Raw genomic sequence first — 22,333 nt, 5'->3', positions numbered from 1 at the left:
AGAAAGTGGAGTGACATACGGTTTAACCTTGTCTTCATTGTCTATTCACACAGCAGACAGAATTTGCATATGAAATGTAATCATAGGCTTGAAGTTTTATTAAAGTAAGTGATGTAGAAGATGACAAAGACAGTAATCCCCTCTCAGCTCCACTCACCCTGTCTCATAATGATAATGGTAAGAAGAATTTGTTTCACACACACACACACTCATGAACACACACGCATGCACATCATCACACCTCACCTATCTTTCCAAATTGTAACTAAAGTTATGAACAAAATCCATGCACAGATTCTCACAATGGAAGCCCATGCAACACATAGGTACACACACACACACACACACACACACACACACACACACACACACACACACACACACACACACACACACACACACACACACACACACACACACACACACACAGATTGTTTGTGTGTGTGACAGAGCGTTGGTGAGAAGCAATTTCCCCTCCTTGTCATTATTAGATTAGTACTTGTATTATTTGGGAGAATAAATTGGCCGTGATTGAAATGAATGCTCCAACAGTATCTCCTCTGTCTCTGCAGCTTGCTGTTGGCTCCTGATTATGAAACAGATGATGGGTGCCAGCAGGAAAACACCAGCAGCAGCAGTCAGATGATCTCACTCAGTCCCCATCGATAGTTTTCCTTAAAAGTCAAGTGAGGGGATCTGATGGGGGATCAGTTGGCGACCTCTACGATGTGGCAAAAGAAAGACTAAATCCTGACGCGTGAGTACCTGAACTCTCTACTGATGATCTGAGTTACAAACATAGGTGTCATGTACGCTGGTGACGCTGGGGAAATGATTTTAAATGTCTAATTTGTTCTGAAAAATAGTATGCACAAATATATTAGAGAGGTTTATTTGTGCAACCCAACAGCTCACACTTGGTGGGTGTATTTCTGAGTGAAAAGTGGATCCGATTTGGTCACAGGTTTAATATGTGTTAACTTTGAATAACAAATAATGCTTTGCAACAGCAGGGCACAGACACTACAATAGCGGGCAAGAAGGTAATTGCCCCTTAGCCTAGTGATTCTTAAATGACCCCAAAAAACGTGCCTAGGCAAATCAGAAACGTTAACGAATTCTTGACACAGTTTTCTTCTCGTCCAAGTGTTACATTCTCTCTTTGTGAACATGACAATAAGCCACGTTGTTGAGTTGGGTGTGCGACATTGAAGAGCGAAGCAAGTCTTCAGGGTTCACTCCGCCTCAGAAGATGAGGCAGCAGCAAATTGTCTTGAAGTTTTATAAATAAGCTGAAGCCTGACAGTGTAAATCCTGAGTTTCCAACAAATAGTAGGCCTACCTTACGAGTGTATTGCTTGCTTTGGGCGCAATACACAAGTTGTTTATTTGGTTTGTCTGAAAGTGACGCACATGTTTACAGGGATTAGGATGTTAACTTGTAATTTATGAACTTGTAAAAAGTTTGCACAATACACAGAAACACTTACTGACAATGGCAACCTATTGAACAACCTTCATGGCCAACATCTATCTTACATTACATGTGAGTGTTGAGAAGCTTAATGCATTTGGCAGAAAATACTTTTGGCATTTCAACCTGCTCTTGGGAACCCTGAACATCCTACCAGAAGGTAAGAGCTGGACCTCAGGGTGGAGGATGTAGGAGCGATCAGACCCAAATCAATCTTTCTAATGATGGACCGCTCATAGATGTTCTTGCAGGGATGTGTGTTATTAAAACCCCATCAATTTGACAGCAATCTATACCAGGCAACTGCACCGATTAACATAAATACTAACATAAACTCTTACTTAACTGCGAAGGCTCTGAGTCTACGCAAGAATATATCCTCTGTTGAAGTCTGGAGAAAAGACTTTCAACATCCAGCTGAGTATACTATCAATATGAACAAAAGTACTTCAAGGAGCAGACCTGAGTTATGGTTACGTTTTGGATAACAGCCGGATTACACTCTGTAACTGCAGTGTGACCTACTTCCTGTTTGCTCTGCGTGATAAAAAAATAAAATATCGACTCCGGGTATAGTAATCCCGCTTTTACCTCTAAAAGCTAATTGTTTAATTTGAGAGAAACGGCAACAAAGCAGCACAATCGAAAGAAACAAGCCTCTTTTTAAATCACCTGTATCCATCACTTTAACAGTGCCGAGGTCACATGGGACTCGCTCCATTAGCAGGTCATACACTAAAGACAAAGTAAATACTGTACAGTACATTAGCTGTAGTTACCAGGTACTACACTTTGTAGATTGCAGGTTTAAATGCCTAACATACAGTATGCAAAAATCAAATAATATGTTGAACTCGATACTGTTCACCAATATGACTTTTGGTATCAATACTGTTGGAGCTATTCGATGATTTAATAGTTAAACATGTATTTTCTTGCTGCTTACGTTTATTCTAAAATGTGTCATTATTTAGTCAGTTACAGTAGTTGCTGAGACAAAATGCAGCACAATCGAACGAGGCGAGACACTTTTAAATCACCTGTATCCATCACTTCAACAGTGCTGAGGACACATGGGACTCGCTCCATTAGCAGGTCATACAGCTCTGTGGAAATGTGTGCGCTTCACTTAAATGCTTCCCTTCATTTCCCCCCTTTTGATTCGACGACTGGCGCAATAAGCCCAGCCGGCGCCGCCTGATGACTTTGGCTGTGAAGGGTAATTGATTGGCGGGGATTATCCCCATCGAGTCACCTGCTGATGGAGCTGAATGACAGAGGTGAAGCAGTCTGCAACCAGAGAGCAGCAGCTCGTCTGCAGAGGGACGCTCAATGTGTCCCGTGAGGAGGACAGTTGCTGAATGTAAAATATTTGTTCTCTGCTCACATGGACAGTGTTTAAAACGTTGACCCTGAGCCGTCCTTTACCAGAGGTGGGAAGTAGTGCAGTACAAATACTCCGTTACTGTACTTAAGTACATTCTTCTGGTATCAGTACTTTACTCCACTACTTATTTTTCTGACCACTTTTTACTTTGACTTCTTACATTTGTAACACAAATACCTGTACTTTCTACTTCTTACATGTTGAACACAAATACCTGTACTTTCTACTTCTTACATTTTGAACCCAAATACCTGTACTTTCTACTTCTTACATGTTGAACACAAATACCTGTACTTTCTACTTCTTACATTTTGAACACAAATACCTGTACTTTCTACTTCTCACATTTTGAACACAAATACCTGTACTTTCTACTTCTTACATTTTCCAAACAGGCTGGTTCCTTTAGTTTGAATGTGTGTTTGGTGGCGTGATCATTATTATTTAGAGTCATTGCGTGCCTATTGATTTGAACACGATCCGTGTATCCATCATTTCCTGGTCTTCTCTAAAGAAGAGGGACCAATGAAAACGTTGTCATGTTGCCGTTGTTCAGCATGGAAACATTCATTAGCTAACAATGACATTATTGTTCTATTAATATAAAGGGAGGTCAGGTACTCTTTAAAACAGCTGCTAGTTATGGGTACTTTTTACTGAAGTACATTTCCCAAGCCCATACTTCTTTACTTTTACTTGAGTAAAGAAGTTTAGTCAGTACTTCTACTTTTACCAGAGTATTTTTAAACACCAGTATCTGTACTTCTACTTGAGTAAAGGATGTGTGTACTTTAGCCATCTCTGTCCTTTACTAATAGCACTGAAATGGCTCAAGACCTTGCAAGCAGTCAGCTAAATATGTATTAAAATCACTTTTGTTACTCTGGATTGCACACTGATTTAATAGTGACTCGGCTTGAAAGCTTTTCTATCTGCCTTTCTTTGACCCAGCAAATTAAATGATGTGTGTGTCATCCATCTGTTTTTCGCATTTCACTTAGACATCACTCAACATCTCTCTCCACTGAAGAGAAACGACCAACACATTAGATCAGATCTGTGTAGAGCGATGAGGAGACTCTAACAATCCCCAAATGAGTACCAAATTAAAACCGTCATAAATGCCATATTTTGTCACCATGTTCTCTACTTTAGTTTCACCCTGAGTGGATGGAAATGTGTTTCTTTATCTCTTAAAGCTTCTTAATAGACACTTGAAGATGTTCAGCATATTTGAAGGGGTGTACTTGCATGTCTCTTGCGATTTCTGGGTTGTTATTTATTTGTTTATTTGGCAGAGACATTGCACATTAATGAACACTTAAAACATGAAATGTGCCAAGTGTAAATATGCCGGATTTAGCTTTGAGCTACTTTCCCTCACATAAAACATTGAGAACATGAAAATTACAAACACAGCAGTACAAATACATAAAATGCAAGAAAAGTTCAAGAGTATAATACCCAAGTAATTAGGACATAATACAAAATAGCAGCATCGATACATACAGTGCAAGAGAAGATACCCCTGTATTAAAGTGCATTTAGTGGTGATCGCACGTCTGTTTGTTTCTCAACCAACTTATTTCAAGTCGCTTTTTAAATGAGGCTCTGTTTAGCTTTTTTGGGTAAATGGAAATGGTCTGCAAAGATTACAATTCCAAAGTTCCCTCCATAGTGAGTTTCTCTCTTACAAACGCTTCCATTGGACTCCTTTGTTTACTTCTGTAACATAGTGACATTACTATAAAAAAAATGTATGTCCATTAGATAGCGCTCCAACACATTGTACGTGATAGGCTAAGGGGCGGGACATCTCGAAGCGGTTGACCAATCACAACAGAGCCGGCCAGCTAACCAATGAGAGCAGACTGGGCTGAGGGTGAAAAGATGACCAATTAGGAAAAGGTAGAAAGTGTTTCAACTTTCCTCATTCATTTCTAATTGTACTGAAACTAGCCACATGCATCTAAACTCAACCTTTCTGCGAACAAAAATAAGTCATAGATTAGTGAGTGATGTGTGAAAAGCAGACATCTCTTTTCTTTTGTGTGTCTTTCCCTTTCTTTCCTCTTTAATGCCGTCTCTCCGGTGGCTGTGAATCCTCCCTGCTGCCCATCAGCCCGGCAACATAATTAGAGAGCTTACAACAACAGTATCCACCCGACGGGACTCAGCACACACGAATGCTTTGTCCACTGCCATTACACACTTGAGACGCCACCTCAATTCACTCTGCCTCCACTTCAAGTTGCCCCTCTGTCTGAGTCTTTGAAGGAGCATTCCCCCCCCCCCCCCCCCTCTCGTTCTTCAGCTGAGGCCTGAGGGAAGCAGCTGGACTCTGCAGGTTGCTGCCGAGGCGAGACGGTGAACAAACAGACAAATCAGAGAGGCCTAATTGTTTTGTAATGTGCTCGACTGCGGGGCGGGGGGCTGGTGGAGTGTGTGTGTGTGTGTGTGTGTTTGTTTATGTGTTTTTCCTGATCTTTTTTAATTTATTTTTGTGTGAGTGAGTGAGGGTAGAATTATATTCAAGATTTCATGAAACCAAGAAATTAATTGACAACCAAATTTGACTTAAATGAGATTAATTAATTAATACTTCATCCCCTCTCATTTTTTCAAAACAAACAAACACTGACCAAACCTCCCCTCCCCCCTCCCTTCTCAAACTGACACATTTTCCTGATCTTTCCTGATCTGTTTTGTGTGTGTATGAAGGTCTGTTTGATTGGTGTAATTGCAAGCACAGAACGTGTGTTCGAGGATGTTGTGATTCAACTTTGTTTTCATTAAATATCACACACTCTCTTTAGAGCAGAACATCATTATTGGATGATTATCTTAATCTTCTGAGCATGTCACCTGTTTTCTTTTACTCTTCATGATGGGTTTTTCTGTCAGCTTCATTCCTTTTGCTCGTATTCATAAGAACCCTCTCAGTAATCTGAGATATGTATGAGTTCTTCTACAAGAATATCACTTTGATCCTTTCAATCCTCACTTTATCTTGCTTGTTACTCTGATGAACTTTGATTCAAAGCTGATTCAGCTGCCGCTTTGCTGTGATGTAAAGTATATATTTTCTTTCAGAAATAATAAGGTACTTATTTTTAGAGCTATTTCCTCCATTGGCCTTTCAAGCGAGCAGATTACTACCTGTAGTGCTAATAGTGCTTCAGATGCATGCTGGGAAATTTCTTTTTGCCGATGTGAAAGTACATACTGTAAATTGAGCTGCAGGCGAACTTTATGAATCAACATGACACATTATTCTGTAATGGCTGTTAAAGTTTTTATACATTCATTCATAACTTATAATGACATGTTGAGTGTTTCATTCTTGACTTAATGAATTAAAAGCCATCACTCAAGTTCCACTGATTTCTCTGCTCTCTGAAATAAATACCACTACAGTATTGCAATGGGCACAGTGATGCTTTGAGCTAAATGCTAACGTCAGCATTCAATCCCTGCAGTGATAATGCTAACATGATGTTTCCAGTTATAATGTTTACCATGTTCACCATAATTGAGTGTGTTAGTGCGCTAACATTTAGCCAAAAACACAAAAGTAGCTAATGGAAGCGACACTGAAAAACTGAAATGTTGACTTTAAATGGGACCTATCATGCAAAATGCACTTATTGATGTCTTTTATACATACATATGTGTCCCCGGTGCGTCGGGGAACTCACGCAGCGTCAGAAAATAAAACCCTTTCTCTTTTCCTCCGCACCCAAATCTTTTAAAAACGGGGGTACAACGAGCGGATACAGATTTGCTGCCGATATTATGTAATTTCGGATGGTGGACCCACAGAAAGTTGCTATCAGAAAGAATGCCTGACGTGTTTTGGACGTAATCCCGTCTTTGTTTACATTAGCAAGCCTCGCTAACACTCAGAGCTAACCTGTACTGTGTAGAGCACATGTGTTTTAAAAAGCAGGAAATAAAAAAAGGAACTCACCTTGTGATAAACCTGCAAGAGAAAAAGCATTTGAGCTCCATACTGGTTCAGAAATAATCCTTGATGTGGTTTAGAACAGGATGGCGTTTTATCACAGCAGAATTTTACTTTATCTCCGGTAGAATTCTGATCAGGCATTAGCTCCGCCTCCTCTTTTAATTGTTTTTCAAGCTAAGGACCCCAAATCCGCGTTTCTCTAACAGGGCTGGAATAGAGGGATATGAGGGATTTCTAAAATGCATGATCTTTGTATTTTGAGAAAAACACATCATAGACATGTTTTTATATATGTTTATATATCTGAGACCCATAATATAGGCCTTAAAATAGCATGATAGGTGACCTTTAATTAAATGTATTATGTCAACAGAATTCACATAACTGTATTAGGTTAGTTAAAAGCAATAATATTAAGTTGAAATACAAAAGCATTAGGTTTAACTTCATACTATTGCTTTCAACTAACCTAATACAGATACAATTTGTGAAACTGTGACATTTGTTGACACAATACATTTACTTAAAGTCAACATTTCAGTTTTTTCAGTGCAGCATTTTAATATTTTGTTAGAAAGTAAAGTAGAGAGCAATTAAAAAAAGTCAGGGGATCAACAGAGTCAGACCTTTGGAAATAAATCCCATATTATTCGTAATCTTTTTGTTTAAAATGAATTATCTAAAAAAACAAACTGACCAATAGAGCCATGCCACTACAATCAAAAATGTGCACCACCAACTTTAATTACTTAATTAATTAATGTATTTTGTCGACAGGTTGCACAAATTATATTGGGTTAGTTTAAAGCCAAAATCTTACGTTTGTATACTTGTGTAATATGAACATAACAATTGTGAATTGAGCCAACGAAAACGTTTTTACTTCTGATCAACAAGAGATATTAACCTGAAATAAGTAAGATATGTTACATGGACTTAAACAATATATTAACCGGCTATATATTGTACACTTGTCCTTCCAACACTATATTATTAGTGAAATTAAAAACACACATAATTGTTATAATAATAATTGTAAAGTGTGTATAGTATGTCCATCTCATTCACTTTTTTGAATGTACGTCTTAAAACGTGTCTGCTTCCAACTATCATATTTATTTACATTTGTTGAATGCTTTAAACCACAACGATTAATTTCTATACACTTTTTTAATTACTAAAAGGAGACTATAAAAAGGTTTACACTTGGTTTTCTTTCAATGATTGATCTAATTATATCTTCTGCTGGCAACAAAGCATCTTCCATTCGTCGCATTGCATCAAAAGGACATGCTGGAAACCGTATCTCACACTTCAAAGCTCTCACCAACAGCATCATGGCTCGAGCAATGGCTTAATTATAATGGCGTAACCACTTTTAGCAAAGCGTCTGTCATGTTGCGTAGACATTAGGCAAACTGCCAAATGTTGTAATTCTGCAGAGCTGCTTCTAAAGCTTTGGAAAGGCGGATGAAATTACATAAAACTAGTGCGGAGCAAAATATCTTTAGAAAAAGATTAAAAGCTTCCATTAATGTGTGAATTACTTCTGATTCATCAACATTAAAAGCAACAATTAAATCACTTGGCATTTAAATGACATTTATTTTGTCGTCATTAAACACTTTGATTGATCACAGGATGGCTCCTTTTGCCTTCTAGATCATAAGTGGAGACATTCATTAATTAATAGTGAGTGAAGTAACCCTCCATTACTAACGAGCTCCACCATTATAAAAATACTTGATATGTTATGATCTTAAAGGAACATTAGAAAGTAAGGCTCCAAAATGTGAAAGTGTTTGGACCTACGTCCCCTGCCCTTAAAGCTAACGCCAAAACAGAAAGTTATATATTCATTTCATCAATTTAAGACAGGCATTTTTCACTGAGGGCCACATACAGAAAAATATACAAAGGGCAGGGCCACTCATTAGAGGAGAGGTATATTGCCTCATAAGTTAAGATATAAGTAAACAAAATCAATCAAATGTAGGTAAATAACGCTTGATACTTGAATATGCTTAAGAAAACAAAAAGCCTATATCACAGCTCTCCATAGGGTTTCATTTATTTTGTCAGCCACGGACACCTGGGTGTAAATATAGCATTGTTAGCTACAGACACCCGGGGTGCTTCTCAATGCCAAGGAAGGATCCTTCAGAGCTACGTCATCGAATCCCGCCGAAGGACTGTTCCAATGTCCAGGATCCTTGGAATTCTACCGTGGACTGAATCCTTCGTTGCAAGAAATGTCGAGGCTGCTCATATGTATCCTCGGCGGTCTTAAATTACCCACAATTCTTTGCGCACGGACCAATTTCCAAAATCTTTGGCGGAAAATGGCTGAATCCAGGCAGCACACATTTAAATGTAAGTATGTTCTTTTTAGAGCTATTTCCTCTAATTGGCCTTTCAAGCGAGCAGATTACTACCTGTAGTGCTAATTGTACTTCAGATGCATGCTGGGAAAAATGTTTTTGCCGATGTGAAAGTACATACTGTAAGTTCAGCTGCAGGCGAACTTTATGAATCAACATGACACATTATTCTGTAATGGCTGTTGAGTTTTGCCCTTGTGAACGCAAACCGAACCTTCTGAAAAATGAAACACTGGAACAAACTGTCGTCCAGAGAAGCGGACTATTAGGTTTGAATGAGACGTTAGAGCGTTTTGCACCTAAATAAATAATTAAAATTAACCTTGTTTTGACTTTGCGTCTTTTGTTGATATTTGTGGTTTATGCTACAATGTGCATCATCATCATCAAGTATGATATGAATACAAATTGTATTATTGATTGGTGATGGTGATTTTATGATTTTCTTATGGCTGCTTATCCTCCAGGACTTTTTCAAGGCTGCAAACAGAAGGAGAACGTTTTATGTTAGTTTAGTGGTTCTGTCCTGGAGAGATGATCATTTTACAAAATACAGGTGCTCAAGTACATCTTCGCAAATCAGTTATGAGTCTTCAAACAAGTCGCGCTCAATTTAAGGCGGGGCCTTGCATATGACGCACACCTGCACACTTGCTAGCCTGTTCCATTCTTCGTTCTCCGAATGCTAGGACGGATTCTTGCCTAGCCTCTGAAGGACCTGACTCGGAAGGACATGTCCTACCAAGGAAGCGTCCTCGACTTTGAGAAACAGCCCCGGATGTAAACAGCATTGTTAGCTACGGGCACCCGTGTGTAAATAGCATTGTTAGCTACGGGCACCCGGGTGTAAATAGCATTGTTAGCTACGGGCACCCGGGTGTAAATAGCATTGTTAGCTACGGGCACCCGGGTGTAAATAGCATTGTTAGCTACGGACACCCGGGGTGCTTCTCAATGCCAAGGAAGGATCCTTCAGAGCTACGTCATTGAATCCCGCCGAAGGACTGTTCCAATGTCCAGGATCCTTGGAATTCTACCGTGGACTGAATCCTTCGTTGCAAGAAATGTCGAGGCTGCTCATTTGTATCCTCGGCGGTCTTAAATTACCCACAATTCTTTGCGCACGGACCAATTTCCAAAATCTTTGGCGGAAAATGGCTGAATCCAGGCAGCACACATTTAAATGTAAGTAAGTTCTTTTTAGAGCTATTTCCTCCATTGGCCTTTCAAGCGAGCAGATTACTACCTGTAGTGCTAATTGTACTTCAGATGCATGCTGGGAAAAATGTTTTTGCCGATGTGAAAGTACATACTGTAAGTTCAGCTGCAGGCGAACTTTATGAATCAACATGACACATTATTCTGTAATGGCTGTTGAGTTTTGCCATTGTGAACGCAAACCGAACCTTCTGAAAAATGAAACACTGGAACAAACTGTCGTCCAGAGAAGCGGACTATTAGGTTTGAATGAGACGTTAGAGCGTTTTGCACCTAAATAAATAATTAAAATTAACCTTGTTTTGACTTTGCCTCTTTTGTTGATATTTGTGGTCTATGCTACAATGTGCATCATCATCATCAAGTATGATATGAATACAAATTGTATTATTGATTGGTGATGGTGATTTTATGATTTTCTTATGGTTCTCCTTCTGTTTGCAGCCTTGAAAAAGTCCTGGAGCCAGGACTTTTTCAAGGCTGCAAACAGAAGGAGAACGTTTTATGTTAGTTTAGTGGTTCTGTCCTGGAGAGATGATCATTTTACAAAATACAGGTACTCAAGTACATCTTCGCAAATCAGTTATGAGTCTTCAAACAAGTCGCGCTCAATTTAAGGCGGGGCCTTGCATATGACGCACACCTCCACACTTGCTAGCCTGTTCCATTCTTCGTTCTCCGAATGCTAGGACGGATTCTTGCCTAGCCTCTGAAGGACCTGACTCGGAAGGACATGTCCTACCAAGGAAGCGTCCTCGACTTTGAGAAACAGCCCCGGATGTAAACAGCATTGTTAGCTACGGGCACCCGGGTGTAAATAGCATTGTTAGCTACGGGCACCCGGGTGTAAATAGCATTGTTAGCTACAGGCACCCGGTTGTAAATAGCATTGTTAGCTACGGACACCCATCTGCCTAATAAATTACAGGAAATTGTAGTTGTCTCAGAGTTTGCAGAACTTTGTTAGGGATGCTTTAAGTCTTGTAGAAAGGAACAGTCACAGTGAGTTATTTGCTTTAAATCTGTAGGTTTATTAGTGTGTTTTGAACTTGTCTCACTCGTCATGAAGGTAAACAAAGCTTTGTGTGCTGTAAAAAACACGACTCGAGTGATCATACAATACTCACACAATAATTGGAAGAATCCCCAATCTGTTAGTTTCTATTTCACACTACCTTAAAAGATTAAATGCATGAAATGAAAGAATGAACAGAGTGTCATTTCTCCATAACAAGTAGATATTTAATATTCTGCTCTCTAAGAGATCCCTGGCAGGTACTTTCTTCAGTTCATCTCTCCACAGGGGAGTCAGTATGAACTCATTATGGACACGGTGCCAGGAGATGATGTAACAATGGCTTCATTGCATAACATTTGTGTAACATTCATGCACTTCTATAGTCAGAGCACAGACTCCTCCAGAGGGCTGTTATATATTGTCATCACAGCAGCAGCCATTAGATGGTGTTTGGCTTCATTAATGACATTACTTTTGAAAAGAACTGCAGTGCAGGTGGGGATGAAACAAAGAAGACACCATCTGTTGTTCATGCATAACGCAAATAAACATGAAACTATGTTAGCGCTCAGAACACTGTGTTGCTTTCACACCATGAACATGAAGTTGTACTGCAAACATGCTTAATTTAGTCTTCATCATATTAGCTGAGTGCTTGTTGCTGTAGTAAATCGTCATGGGTTCTGTCAATCATACAGTGTTGGTGGTACCGTCAGTAATCTTTTCATATCTTTTCAGTTTGTTTTCTGATGAGTAATGGTAGTTAGATCATGCTACACTTTTATTCAAAACACTGCAGAAATGTAAAATGCAAATGTAGTGGAAACAATACCAACATTCTTATTGTGAAAACTGTCCATGCACTGAGTATAAGTTGAATGTAACAATGCAGGTGTATTCATTTATACATTGGGGGCAGCTCAAAGGAACTTGGCTTTGTAGCTAAAGGGTTGTCGGTTTAAGTCCCAATCCCAAAACAATAACCCAAAAACCCCCCACCAATATACGAGTGTGGACTGGTAGCTGCAGAGGTGCCAGTTCATTACATCAAATCATCAAATCAAAGTGTATTTCTATCACACGCGTGTCCCAGTTGGCTTTACAGATGAACAAACATAGATGACAGTGTAAAAGATAACAAAGAATTACAAGAAACTGATAAAAGACACGCAAAATACAAATAAAACAAGATGAAGTACCATAAAGTGTAGGACAAACATAGGGTAATCTAATTATAAGCTTGATTTAAAAAGGAGGGTCTTCCACACACTGATTTGGACACGGTCTGCCTCCCTAATAAAAACAGGCATCGAACCCCCAACTGCTCCCGGCAGCCTCTTCACGGTGGCACCTCTCTATAATGCACGTGTGTATTTATTCTGCTTACTGTACTGTGTGTGAATTTAAAACTGAAACCTTAGGGTATTAGTAAAGTTTCATCTTAATGCTGTCTTCTCCTTCTCACATTACTTCCCCTTCTGTGCATTTTCCCCTCACTCAGTCCACTGATCCTTTATTACATGTTACCATAACACCTTGTAAACAGCTGAAGGAACAGGATGCATGGATCTGAGGGGGGTAATGGGCCGTGACCCGTTAATCTGCTATTGAAGAAAGATTGATCTTTAATGGTTTATGTCGGGTTGTTTGCATCTGATGATGTGTAAAAGTGGCAAATGCTGCCTGGAGGAGCCTTAGCCTAATACTAAAACTACTTTGGGGTTTTAACTCCCGGGAATTACCTGGCTGACGCGCTATAAGATACCGTTTGTTTTCTTGCTTAAATGAAGAAGGCTCGTTTCCAGTTGCAGCATAATACAATTAATGTATTGTATTAATATAGCTCTTATACTAGACCTGACGGGACACGTAAATTAACAAATGTCTACTTATTGTTATCTGATGAACCATTTAACAAAAAACTGTTGACATGCTCGAACATTGTGCAACATTATCAGAGCCGTCCCTGGCCAACTTGAGGCCCCATGCAAAGTTATATGATGAGGCCCTCTGTTTCGCGAGCGTCGACGGGGACGGGGGGATGCTAGTGGAGCCTCGCAGCGGCGAAACCGTGCCACGCCACACTAATTGCGCCGCACAAGCGCATAGGTGCGCCGCATTTACGGCTCAGTTGAGGCTCCCTCCGCAAGATGAGGCTCCCTCCTCGAGGTGAGGCCCCCTCCTCGAGGTGAGGCCCCACGCAGTCTGCATGATCTGCCTGTAGGGAGGGACGGCCCTGAACATTATAGAAGGGAAAATTCCTTAAGTCAGCGAAACTAAAGCTGACATTTAGACACTGATCAGAAATAATGTAAGAGTACTGAAAGCAGCATAATCTGAGTGTGTTGAAGAGGTTAATTCATTTTATTATTTATTCTACTATTTCAACAATTAGACAATTTATACATCCGAGAAACAAACACAATTAGTAGAAGTGGGAAGGCAGAAAGCATATCTTATACAGAGTTAGCCCTCCCGTTAGTCATCCTGTTGAAGGATAAAGAAAAAAGATAATTATGTAATTAAATACGCACACAGATAAACAAAATTCTATACACATACAGATACATATGTACACATATACATACACCCATTTCCAGGGTGAAAAGAAAATAATAAAGTCAACCCTTCTTTTGCATGAAACAGAAAATGATGCATTATTTATCTATTTATTAGCCCCAGTTCAAATCTGTATTGATTTATTGCCACTTGGGGCAAAGAAAATGCTAAATATCGCACAAACACACGGCCTGTTTGTGCCTGGATGTCATGGCTAACACGTTAGCAAGCAATTATCTATGTAAACATCCAGTGGACACAGAGCTACATTAGCATTCAGTTGGCGTCCTGCGTCTGGTTTTGTCTCCTGAGAGATATATCTGACTCTTAAACTGCTACAAGCTCAATTTTCTTCACTAGCTAGCACTTATTTAACCCGTCTTTAGTTGCTTAGCTCCAGTGGGGTTTATCAGAATATGCTTTGCAGAAAAAAGAGCTGATTTAAATGCGGCATTAATCCAACTTTGAGCGGGCAAAAAGTCAGCCTATATCTCTATAGGGGTAGCATTTCTATGTAGATGTGTCACTATAAGCAACACTTTTTACATTACGTAGTGACTTGATTTGTTGGTTAATAAACAAAATATGATTAGTGCCGCTTTGAACGTGCATCCTGAACGTCTCATCTAGCTTATTTCACTGCTGCATCCCGGCCTGCCTTTTTGTGAAATGCATGAGAACAAAGCAACAATAGCCATTTTAGTCGGTGTAATACACATTTTCCGTTGCCTGGTAGCCACCTCCATAACAACAAACTCATTGCACTTATTCAGAAAAAGAGAGAGAGAGAGAGGGGAAAGAAAGAGCTATCAGCACTCAAAGACAAATTGGCTTTTATCCATTGATGCCATTTGCATCGGCGGCGGCATATGCGAGGCATCTCTCTGAAGTCAGGACTGCATTATTAAGTCAAATTAAGCCGTTCTGTGCGCGCTGAAGCTGAGTGCTTGACCCTTTCTTGCCGGGGGATGCTATCTCGTTGTGCCGCATTAGGAGGCCCAATTGATCCCGTCTACAGTTTAAATAAGGCCATTTCTGCACTCTCACCAAGAGGCTCACCCACCCTGAGATCCTCATTAACACTCCCCCCTATCTCACGCTGTCATCCTCGCAAATTATTCGCTCCCCCACGCCTGTCGTCTTATAGCACGTTGTCGCAGTGTTGCTATTTCTTTTTTTCATTTCTGTCCATTGGGCGCCTTATCTTGCCTCAGTTCACCCGTCGCTGTTTTCCCCCAGCCTTCTCCTCCCTCTCTATTTTTGTCTGTTTGGCTCTTAGTGAGTCTGAGGGAGAGACTGAAAGGGAATTACAGAGTCCTTGGTGTCATTGAAGCCACTGAGAGTGACAGAGCAAAGAGAATAATGAGCCCTCCATCCTTCTCTTCAGACCAGACTCTCTCTGGGTCTTTTTGTGGTTCAAAGGTCATTTATCTTGGTACTTTGGAGACGGTGACACACTCTTTCCCCATGACTCACCCACAGACCCATTTGAGTTAAATGAAACTAATTAGCTACACATTTTGGATGATGGATTTTAGGCTCCCATTCTAGTAGCAATTACGGAGTTTCAGGGCTATCGATTTACTTTTTCGGAGTCGAGCTACAGCAGATTGTGTTGCCAGGAGGAACAACTATAGAAGTTTACTGTATAACCCCGGGTAATTATTGTCAGGAAAGTGCACTGCAAATCATCAAATTCTTTCTCTGCACACAGCCATTGATTGTTTGTGGCGTTCAACTCATCATCAGCTTCGACAGACTATCCTTTCATCAACAGGCAGCCTATATTTGAAACTCATACAATGCACTGCCGCGGGATATTTGCTGCGTTAAACAAGAAAGAAACTGGATGGAATATGCTGAGTATGCACGACTTTCAAAATCAATGGCATAAATATGACTTAAACATGCAAACCATAACAATGTGGACGTTGTAGCAGTGTGGCAAAACGAGATTTTCTACACTGTATTACAATAACAATAACTGCACAATGGCTTAAAGAGTATGCTTAGTTTCAGCTTCATATCAGTAGCTGTAACTAGTGTCTCTACTTTGACATGTCTCCATGCTTTAATGTTCAAAAAGCTCTTTATTTTAAGTGATAAAACACTATATAACATTCTATGATCATTTAATACTTTGAAAAGAGCTATTATGCATAATGGTTACGTTTGAAATTGTGACTACATTTTGATGACATTACTTTTGTACTTGAATTCAACATATAATGCTCATCTTCATATTCTGCTCTGATTGGTTAGCTGGCCGGCTCTGTTGTGATTGGTCAACCGCTTAGAGATGGCATAATAAGAAGCATAATAAGGCCTCTTTAAGCTGGTATTTAAGGTTATCTCATTAAATCTGTAAAGCACTAACAACAATATCACAACACATAATCATCTCCTAAACATTTTGTTCTTTTTTCACTGCATCCTTTCTTTGACACCCCCTTTTTGAACTATAGTAGAAAAGACAAACATGGAAAGATTACCGCAGGATGTAATAAACCGTATCTGTTCGATGCAAACTGGATTACAAGGGCCAGAAATACCTCCGCACGGCTTATCATGCTAACATTGTGCAGATTGCAGCAATTGATTTTGAATAGCATGTTGCTCGAGGAGGCCCATTCAGAGTCAAAGCAGATGGTGATAGTGGAGAGGTGGAAGTAATTAGAACAGCTAATCCTCTGTGAGGTGGTGTTTTGACGCCTTCTCGACTACAGCAACGCTCCTACAATAACCCACGCAAGAGGAACAATAACACACTAACGCAAGCTTTCAATCATTGTGTACCATTTTATTTTGCTCACATTTGTCACGATGGGTTCATTTTGCAGCTTGGCGCAGTGACAAAAACCTGAGGGCACAATTAGCAGACAAAGTGTGGTTATGACTCGGGACTCAGTGATGACTGCAGTCAGGGTGGTTTCCATAGTGATACTGGTTAATTACTCAGGAGACGAGGTTAAATATAACAAAAATACATTTACTCAATTATTATTTTCCCATACTTAAACTTTACTTAAGTATTTACATTTAAAGCTACTTTTGTACATCTTGGGGAAACATAGTGTACTTTTCAGTCCATTACATTTATTTAACACTCATAGTAACTAGATATTCTTTACATTTAAAACACATGGCATTTTGAATATAATGATGATCTTTATAAAGTCAGTATTTAAAATAAATCTGAGTGGCTAAACATTGAGAAACCAACACATTTAAAAGCTCTTACCATGCATTTGTAAGTGATAAAACACAATAATATAATACTTTGAAAAGAGCTTTTGCGCATAATGTGTACTTTTACTTTTGAGAACATTTTGATGATAATACTTCTGTACTTCTACTTAAAATGGAAATGTTTGCTCATCTTCATATTCTGTTCTGATTGTTGTGATCAGTTTTGTGATTGGTCAACCGCTTAAAGATGTCCCGCCTATCACGTACAATGTGTTGGAGCGCTAGTCAATAGAAACGCAAGTGTTACAGAGTAATGTCACTTTGAAGTAGGGCTGCACGATATATCGTGTCGTGACGAAAATTGCGCATATCGCGATTATCGTCACGACACGATATATCGTCACATCGCAGGACGTGCGATTCTTTTTTTTCCTTTTTCTTTAAGACGCGCGATATTAAGTAGGCAAATGAACTCAAACACGTCATGTTACAATTATTTTGCTGCTTGCTACAAAAGGAAAACTCGCGTGGCTCTCATGTCAGGGGTACTTGAGTGAGTGACAGCAAACCACCAATCACAATCAAATCTCCAAAGCAAACGGACCCGGTGATTAAAGGTAAAAACACTGAATAAAGTAGTTTCATGTGTTTCTCAAAGGCAGTTCGGAGCTGCTAACCGAGCTAGCTCAGCTTGTTGCTCTGATAACTTAAGATCCAGACGTCCGTGACTAAAATCCTTCATCCGGTTAAATATAAAAAATACCAATTGTATAGCATTAAAGTTCAAGAAAGGATGGTTTGCGGTCTTTTCTTCAATTCCTGTATTTTGTTCATATCGCAATATATATCGCAGGGGGGAAAAAATATCGCAATATGAGTTTTTTCCAATGTCGTGCAGCCCAACTTTGAAGGTAATAAACAATGGCGGCATTTCAGACGAGCGGAGTGTGTGGGAGAGAAACTCAGGAATTTTAACCTTTGCAGACCATTTACATGCACTAAATCCTATATTAAACACTACAGGAAAAAGAACACACCCAAAAGCATACTAGGGCCTCTTTCAGTAATTTGGAATTCAGGACTTGTATTTCTACTTTTACACAACTATAGGATCTGAGTGCTTCTTCCTCCTCTGCTCTGGTGGGTCCAGTTCCTCTAAATCTGCCCAGAGCACATTACTGTTTGTTGTTCAGGGGTCAATTTGTCTAAATATCTGAACTCAATTACATTTTTTTCTTAGGAAACTTGTATGATGTGCATATTTTTTGATAGATTCTGTTTTCCTTCATAGCTCCCAGCTGCTCCTTTTTTACTCTGAGGCACTATTTGCCACACGCCTCATTATTTAGTGCCTCTTTGCCTCTGTCTGGTATGCACAAATTACTTTTATGAAAAATGGCAGACACCTATGCCTATACCTTCTCCATTTACTCAGTGAGGCTGTAAATCAAGATGTGAAATGGTAGTTTAGTGGCCCATAAAAAGATAGATACAAGACATTATGTTCATTTGACTGTGCATCAAGCAACATGTTAGCACACCTGTGTGGTCACTCTTTACTTCCTGTTGTCGGTAGATGGTCGCTGTTATCTCTCGGCTCAGTAACTGTTTATATTCACATTGCACGACCTTGAGGAAAATGCGGCTCCGGCTGGCCATTGGGAGCTTAGTGGTGTGTGCGATAGATCGCTGAGGTACATTAAACAAGCAATGAGGTACACTGAGCATTGTCGTAAACGAGATTTAACCTCCAAAGTGTGATTTTAGTGCGTCTCATTGTGACGCCACCATTTTAATATTGGCAGACAGGGCTGGAAAGGTGCCATGTTCAGCTATTAACTGTCACAAGTCTATGTGATTTGAATGGTAAATTAACTGCATTTATTGAGTGCTTTTTCCAGTCTTCTCGACCCCTCAAATGACTTTTACATACAAGTCAGCATTCACCCATTCACACACATTAATACTGAGGCAAAGGCTAACATTCACACACACACCGTTTGTCATGGATTCGCAGCAATTTGGGGTTAAGTATGTTGCCATGGGATACATTAACCACAGAGCATCCAATTGGAGGAAGAACAAATACTGAGACACCGCCAGGGTTGTGAGGGTTACTTAATGTAATGTGATTTGATTCATTTGCGCACATTTTGGTTTACTTAATATCAAATGCAATGCAAATACATACAAGAGAAAGTACATTTAAATAAGATGTTTTCAACTCAAGTGTATTATACAAGACAACAGAACAATGTGACCTTAGAAAAAGAAGATATTTAGGATCAAAAATGATTTCATTTATCTGAAAAGCTGACAAACAATGCTCTTTTTAGGTTGTTAGTAACATCACGTCTTTTTTTATGTAACTTTAAGGGAATACAGTTACCTTTTTTCTTTGTATCTGGATTACATAATCCTGTCATCTGTTACTCCCCAAGCCTGGCCATAGCCACCCATCTCCAATATTAAAACTACTATTCTTTTCACCTGCTGAAGGTAAACTTTATATGTTTGCACATTTTATACACATTAGCAATACATATTAAGTGTCCATAGCCTTGGGTAAATTGATATACGCAGAATCAGGAACACAAAAACACCATTATAAGGTCATAGGAGAGTCAAATATAGCTAATAATCTGCAGCACATAATGATCCACAAATCAAGGGATTCTGACACAGTGCTTTTGTGCCTCATGGTGACGAGGAAGCGTCTGAAGCAGATTTCTGCCGCCTCAGTGCTGTCTGCAGACATTAAAAACACTGACAGAGCTGACATCTGCTGTTATGACAGGTGTAAGAGTTTACTTTCATGAGCTGCACGATATACAAAGTCACATGATGTGTTTGGGCTCAGCGTGAACTTTTGTTGAGACAGCAGTTCGTGACAAAACATGAGAGTAATGTTCAATAGCGGATTATTAGTTACACACAGAGTGGAAAAAGAACAGATAGATGCTTCCTTTTGCAGAAGAAGAAGAAGCTGTTACTCCAACTTCATTTATTAGTTTTAATCCCAAAACTGAATTTGGCCAAAAGTGTTTAAGTCCTCCGCCTTTTTAATGATGTGTCGGCTTATTCTTTACATGGTGGATGTGGTGTCAGGATGCAAGACACTTCCTCTTTAGAAACAGCCGCTAACATCTTTACAACTTTGAAGGAGTTTACTCTCATTAACTTGGAAACTCTTAATCTTTTAGAGGATGAAATATAGAGACTAATCCACGTCAATGACCAGCAGAAGTTTAACTCGAAAGTTCAAAAGAAAACGGCAAAATATTCCAAATAATCCTGATTTAATTTAAGTTTGTTTTTTTGACAGCATCATTACTAACTGATACATGTTTTTTTATCGCCTGGTTCTCTTGCTGAAACATTTATTCAATATTTAAAAACACTGAACTGGCAAAAATAAGTACTTTTGATGTTGATTTTACTGTCAATTTAAGAACTATTCAACCACAAAAACCGTCAAAACCAATTAGTGAGTTTCCTAATAAGGCTAAGTTGTACTGACCTCTTGACCCTGTCAGTTTTTAGGTCTTTAAAAACGTATTTAATTCAGGTACATATTTCCTTACAGGACGTCTATCTCTGATGCTCTATCACACATGTGTCAAACTCAAGGCCCGGGGGCCAAATCAGGCCCGTGGTGGATTTAATTTCGGCCCGCAGGATAATTTCTAATTACTATTAGATCTGGCCCGCCGGTATATTGCACGCACACCTTCACTCAATCCTGAGGGTCTCCTCAGCTCAGAGCCTGACCCCACACATTGATGAACTTGCACCCAAGATGAGATGCCAAGTATCTGGCTTGAACTAGCATCACAGAGCAGCACACTGAGTTTACATGGATGTTTCCTTCTGCACGTTTTCTCTTGCGACAACAGGGCATGTTTGTTTTTTTCTTTGAGGGTTTTCTTGAAGCTGTTGTTGGCCTGTGGAAAAATGTAATCATAAGAAATGACTCGGCAGATAGAGCCATAAGAAATGACTGCAACTGATTATTTAATGTTTAATGTTGTTTTTATAGGCAATAATTTAAGCTTTGTTAGTTCCAGGTTTAATATGTGCAATAAGTTCATTTCAATAAGTTTTGCAATAAACATTGAACCAGTCCGGCCCTCGACTAGTACCCATTTTTTCATTTTGGCCCACTATGTATTTGAGTTTGACACCCCTGGTCTATCATCTTCATCACAATGACCCAACTACACAGCATCATATTATGACATGATGATAATATCCTCGTGTTCAGATCCTAAATGTTGTGTAAATGCGAGAGACATTTGAAAAGTTCAATAAGACCTCAGTGTTCTTCTTCTTTTTTTATGGATGAGAAATAGGAATGTGACTTTTTCTGCATGAGACCATCCAGCTGGAAACTCGGGGATACTTGAGAACCGAAGCCTATATACTTCCATTCCTCGAAGACAAAAGAAAGCATGACTGGCTTTTTCATCAGAAAATACTGCAGTGGCCATGTCCTCTGTTCTACGACATACTCAAGTTATGTACTTGTGTGTGTGTGTGTGTGTGTGTGTGTGTGTGTGTGTGTGTGTGTGTGTTGTGTGTGTGTGTGTGTGTGTGTGTGTGTGTGTGTGTGTGTGTGTGTGTGTGTGTGTGTGTGTGTGTGTGTGTGTGTGTGTGTGTGTGTGTGTGTGTGTGTGTGTGTGTGTGTGTGTGTGTGTGTGTGTGTGTGTGTGTGTGTGTGTGTGTGTGTGTGTAGTCCTTCATATCCAATAATTTAATTCCAAGAGTAAGAAATGATCCACAGTGTAATGCACCCGTGGCACACTGCATTTAAAACCTATTATTCACTGGCAACTTGTCATCGATAGTAATCCGACTTTATTTCTCCAGCTGCTTTTAAAAAAAAAGTTTAAATGGCGACATATTTGTACCTGTCTAATCATAGCGGTGTGATTGTGGTGCCGGGTGCAGATGGTCAGCACTAACCTTCCATTATCTCTTTCGGTGAAAGAAAGACAGCCGAAGAAAGGTAACACAATTACACAGAAAGCAATTAGTGCCACACTCTCAGTGTTGTGGAACGGAGGGGTGTAATTACGCAGATGAAGTTTGTGACGGCTATGAATGTCTCGGATATGAGACGACGCTATTAGCCATCCTT

The sequence above is a fragment of the Trematomus bernacchii genome, unplaced genomic scaffold, assembly GCF_902827165.1.
Source record: "Trematomus bernacchii unplaced genomic scaffold, fTreBer1.1, whole genome shotgun sequence".
NCBI classification, from domain to species: Eukaryota; Metazoa; Chordata; class Actinopteri; order Perciformes; family Nototheniidae; genus Trematomus; species Trematomus bernacchii.
The sequence above is the reverse complement of the archived record's forward strand: the minus strand, read 5'-3'. Positions refer to the sequence as shown.